This window comes from Ursus maritimus, unplaced genomic scaffold, assembly GCF_017311325.1.
Source record: "Ursus maritimus isolate PB19 unplaced genomic scaffold, ASM1731132v1 scaffold_27, whole genome shotgun sequence".
Classification (NCBI taxonomy): Eukaryota; Metazoa; Chordata; class Mammalia; order Carnivora; family Ursidae; genus Ursus; species Ursus maritimus.
In genome coordinates, this window is record NW_024425230.1 from 29132798 (window position 1) to 29138676 (window position 5879).

The window sequence follows — 5879 nt, forward strand, 5'->3', positions numbered from 1 at the left end:
GGGACCCGAGCCGGGCTGTGCAGCCAGGGGCGCTCATGCCTATGGGGGACTGTCGGGCCTGGGACGAGCAAAAGCTTCCAGTACAGGCCTGCCCAGGGTGTGCGCTGCTCTCCAGCCCTTGCTCAGCCTTCCCTCCTCTACCTGCCCCATTTCCTGTCCTCCCTCCACCCCGCCTGTGGACTCTGTCCAGGGCCGCTGACTCTTCTCATAAGAAGGATACCAGTGCAGAGACTGACAACTCACGCAGCTGAGTGGACTGTCTTGCACAGCCACCTCCTGATCTCCGGCTTCGTAGGCCTGCTGTGCAGGGGAGGAAGCCGAGGTGAAGGGACTTGCTCGGGGTCTCCCCACCAGGACGCCACAGATCCAGGAGACAGGGGAGCCTAGGGTTCCTCACTCCCAACACTGGGCTCCTGCCAGCTCCCTCTGAATGGAGGCCTCCTGGCCAGGCAGGACTCCCAGGAGCTGAGAGGACCCAGGACAAGGCTGTCACGTCCATGCAGGAGCACCCCTGGGCACAGACAGACCTCCAGACCCAGCTTTTCATGCCCTCATCCGTTCATCTGCTTTCTCAGGGTGCCACCCGAGGCTGAAGTGTGCATGATCTCTGAGTGTGCCCGCAGGGACCCCTAGTCACCTGAGGCAGGAGGGCCCTGAAAGGCCCTGACGCAGAGTAAAGAGGTGCTGGGAGGGTGGGTGGTGGGGTGGGGATGTTCAATCGCCCCCTCTCCCCTCTCCAGGGTTGCCCCCCTCCCCACGCACCATTCCTGGTCACTGCCTTGGGCTTCGCGCCAAGTTCCTCCACCAGACCAGCAAAGGCAAGTTTGCCTCCTGGCTGTACCCCAGCCTAGCTCTGTGACCTCAAGCACATCGCTGGACACGGGTGGGGTGACGGGCAGAGGGAAAAGCAGACTCCCGCTGAGCAGGGAGCCAATTGCGGGACTCGATCCCAGGAGGCTGGGATCACGACTTGAGCGGAAGGCAGATGCTTAACTGACTGAGCCACCCAGCGTCCCTGTTTACGCCTTTCTTCTGTGCTTATTGTGGAAGGGAGGAAGGTAGAAGATCGTGAATGAAAAGCACCATGGGAGACGCTCACTTGCTCATCCACTCCCACCTGCCAGGGACAGAGGTGGTCCCCATCCAGACAAGAACCCTGGACAGTACCTAGGGATGGGGGAAGGCCCAGCTCACCCAGGTGGAGTCCCTCCATCCTGCTCAGCTCAGTGGGGAAAACATGGGCAACCCACCCCACCCTCCAGATAGTCTCATCCCTTTATGCCAGGGGACCTCTGCAGGGCGGTTCCCACCAGCCTTTCATCCCTCTAGCTTCTGTCTGCTTCCATGAGGCCCTGAGAGCACCCCGTCCCCTCCCTCCCTGTTTCCCATCTTTGTGCGAGCTCCAGCTGCCTTCTCTTTCACACGCCCCTCTTTGCCCCCTATGGCTCTTCTGTGGGTCTATGGCCCGTAGGTGCTCCCAGCTTCCCTCATCCCCGCATTCAGTTCAAGGTCAAAGCCCAGGCTGCCCCAGCCCCACCCCTGCTGAGCGGGAAGACCAGTACAATCCAGACAGGGGCTGAGTACCACCTATCCCTTGCCTTTCAATTTCCTCATTGGTAATTTGGGAGAAAAAATACCTAAAGATATGGGGGCACCTGGATGGTTCAGAGTGCCCGAATCTTGATCTCAGCTCAGGTCTTGATCTCAGGGTCAGGAGATCAGACGCTACGTTGGGCTCTACGCTGGGCGTGGAGCCTACTTTAAAAAACAAACAGAGAGCTATGTTGTGACACTAAATTAGAAAAACAACGTATCTGGTGTACAGGTCAATATAAACGATGGGAACAAATGGATAAATAAATAAACAATCTTGAATTGGCTCTAACTTCTTCTTCTTTTTTTTTTTTTAAAGATTTTATTTATTTATTTGACAGAGAGACAGCCAGTGAGAGAGGGCACACAAGCAGGGGAGTGGGAGAGGAAGAAGCAGACTTCCCAGTGGAGCAGGGAGCCCGATGTGGGGCTCGATCCCAGGACTCTTGGATCACGCCTGAACCGAAGGCAGACGCTTAATGACTGAGCCACCCAAGCGCCCCTTGAATTAGCTCTAATTTCTTAAAACAATACCAAAACCCTAATTAGCCAACTCAGGTGCTCTGTTGCTCATAGTGTATTGCTGGGCACTCCTGACATGGGCCCCATCTCTGCGTCTTTGAGGCCCCACAGACAGGATACACTCCCAGAGGCATGCCGTCCAGAGGAGGTTGCTTAGGGAGGCCTCAGAAAAAAGTGGGAGGCTAAGCCAGGAGTCAGGATAAGGAAGGCCTGGAAAGTCCCCATGGGGCTTTCCCTNCTTTGGAGGGTCTAGAGCAGAAGCCCAGGACCCACACTGTGTGCGGGACCCAAGAGACTGCTGCCTGAGGGGCCTCAATCCTTCCGCTTTCAACAGGGCCTCCCCACAGGGCCACTGCCAGGCCGCTGCCAGCCCACACGCACCGGGCAAAGGAACCTCTCTGGGCAGACAGAGCCCTGCGCCAGGACGCCTGACTTGGGAGCAGAGCATATACTGGATTTTAGGGGCTAGATACCATTTCGGCTGGACACCCTTGTGCATTGCCCAACCTGCAACTGGCAGGGACAGGGACACCCCCCCCACCCCCGCGCCATAACTCTGATGTTGGCGGAACAGCTCACGTTTCTCCAGGCAGACTTCCCACCCAGCAGCTCCCCGTGTGCCCATGGCCTCCAGCTCCCCAAGCTGGACCCCCTCTCCCCAGCCCCTCAGCCCCTCAGCACTGACTGGCACGAAGCAGAGTCAGTGTTAGACTTTGACCAAGGGTCAGGTGGATGAGGAAGATCGACATCCCAACTCAGAACAAGCAAGGCAGACAGGCGGTGGCCATCTTGTTTTCAAACCCCTCAGCTATTTCCTGTCTGGCCACACCCCACTCAGGTCACAGCTTGCTGGCATCTTCTTTTTGGGTCCTCCCTTCCCCCTTCGGAAACGCTTGTCCTCCTGTCCTCGGCAGTTTAGCCCTCCACCCCCACCCATCTGTGCAAACCAGATATGGCTCCAGGTTTCTGAGCCCCGCCAGGCATTTTGCTAAGTTGGGGGCACCTAGCCACCCCGGCCACAGCACCCTTCAGCTGTGGCTTACCTTCTCACAGCTTCCCCCATTCTTAGGGCACCCTTGCTACCCACATTAGAGAAATGCACAAAGAATGATAGAAAGTTTTTTTTCTTTCCCCACAAGTCTGATCCGTTTCCCATCTCATCATTTTTCATCTGTTAAAGCCAATCTCAGACACTTTTAGGACATGAGCACGTGTCATGAGTTTATCATAAACCAGTTAGCAGAGGAACCAGTCGAGGAGAACAAAACACAATAGATTCCTCCAGCATCCTGGAAGACGCTCTGTAAGGAAGTGATCTGGAGCACAAACACTGAAGCCAGACTGCCTGGTTTCAGTCCCACTTTTGCACCTTTCTAGCTGTGTGACCTTCCTTAATTCTCTGTGCCTCAGTTTCTTCACCCATAAACGATGGAGGATAATAGTACTTTCCTCACAGGGTTGTTGTCGAATTAATTAAATTTAAATTTAATGAATTAAATGAATTAAGCTTTGAAGCTCCTAGCACAGTGCCTGAGTGTTCGCTATTATTATTATGAGCAACTTTATATAGGGGAAGAAACAGGAAAGTGAGATAAGTGGTTCAATTATGGACGGGTCTGGGTAGATTTGCAGGACTGCAAAGCTGCCGCATGTGTATCAGCTGCATGGGTTAAACCTGACTCACACCAAGCAGGACCGTCCCTCCAAATCGCTAGGTGTGGGCTGCTAATCAGGAACGCCAGCTGCAGTTTTGGTGTTGGGTGGTTTTTGGTTTTCGGTTTTTGTGGTTTTTGTTTTGTTTTGTTTTGTTTTTTGAGTCTGGGGTATCTTTTGCCCCAAAACTGCAGCCTGTACCCTTGAATAATTATCAGAAACATCTTTTAATCAAGCAGAGCCCCGGGGGAAGAGGAGGTGGCAGAGAGAATGAGTGAGCCGAGGAGCCTCTCCCATCACAGCCAGGTGGTGCTGGCAGGGCCGGTGGAGGGCTCCGTTGCCACAAGGAGACGGCCAGGAGGTGCTGGGCAGTGAGGACAGGGACTGGGCAGCTGAACAGCTTGTCTGTGGTCCTGGCCATGGGAACAGCTCTCAAGGGCCAGCCATGGCTCCTGGCCACTGGCCACACTGTCTTCTGAACCCTTGGCCTGTGGGAAGCTCCTTGCCTAAGTTCCCAGAGCCCTGGCAGGCCCTAGAACCCTCTGCCCAGCCTTGTGCTGGCCTGAGTGTCCTGTGGAGGAGGGGAGGCAGGACGGCAGGAGGACCCAGCCAGGCTGCGCTGAGAGCCAAGAGGGGCTTGGCAGCACCCCCGAGGGCTGGCACAGTGCCTCCTCCTTCTCCACCCCCCACTGCCGAAGCGGCTCGGACCTGACCCAGAGCATTCAGTTAATAAAGCCTTGTGAGGTTGCCTGGTAAAAGGAAACCCAAAGACCCAAGGTTACCTGACATTTAGTAGTTCTTTCCAATAGAAATATAACACCAACCACATATGTCTTTTTTAAGTTTTTCTAGCAGACATGAAAAAAGTAAAAAGAAACAGGTGAAACTAAGTTTAATAATATATTTTATTGAACCCAATTTATCCAAAATATGATTTCACATGTAATCAATAAATGGAGTTATTGATGATATATTTTACATTCTTTTTTTCCCCAAAGTTTTATTTATGTAAGTAATCTCTATACCCAACGTGGGGCTCAAACTCATGACCCTGAGATTGAGTGTCATGCTCTTCCCCCTGAGGCGGCCAGGTGCCCCTATATTTTACATTCTTTTGTTTCCTGCTGTCTATGAAATCCTGTGTGTATTTTGCACTTCTTGCACTTATCCATGTGGACTAGCCACTGTAGGGGAGGAAAAAAACATCTCCTCTACCCTCAGAGGTGCAGTTGCGGGGGCCTACCAGAGAATAAACGGGATTTCCTTATGCATACAGGAGTCAACCAAGGAAGCAGCAGTCTCCTTGAACAATTGCAGTTAGAGATTTACATACCTTAGCAGGGAAAAGGGAGTGGGGAGAAATAGTTCAATGAGAAAAACAAATTGATTTCTTTAGGAAACACAAATGGGTTTGTAGGAGAACGTAAGAAAGTCTGTGATAATATTTGTCTATACAGGTATGAACGGTCTCTCATCTTCTTCCAGGCTGCAAAACTCTCTTCAAGAGGGGATTTTTGTAGTCTCACTTCCCAGAAGTTGATACTTTTAGCCAGATAAGGGAAGCTCTGAGGGAGGACGCTTTTCTCTGCATTGGTTGAATCTCAAATGTCTTAAAATAATCATGCCAACTCTAGGGGTCTGAGAGTGGGTCCTCACCCCATATTTCAAGTCCTCAGTAGCTACATGTGGCTAGGGGTTTCCTTATTGGACAGCGAAGCTGCCGAATCTCCAGATCGTGGAGCCCCAGGACTGGGCAGCCCCTGGAGATCCCAGCAAGCACCCTTTCCGCTGGCTCCCTGACCAGCTCTGGCCCACATTCTGCTTGTGCGTCTCCCAGCGCGAGGTGCCCCTGCCTCCTTAGGCAGCCTGTTCCTTTCGGGCTTCAAGGGGGAAGCTGTTGATGTTGCGCGGAAAACTCCCTCCTGTTTGTGCAACCCAGTGTCTTTTCCAAAGCGCTGGCACGAACCCGCTGGGAGGGTGGCATGCTGCGACTATGTTTTTCATTTTACCCAGAGGGTCTGTGTCCGCAGCAAGTGGGGAGAGGGGGATGCTAGGATACTACAAAGTCATCTGTCCTCTGCGCGGCTGAGTGCTAAGACCTTGGGGGGGGG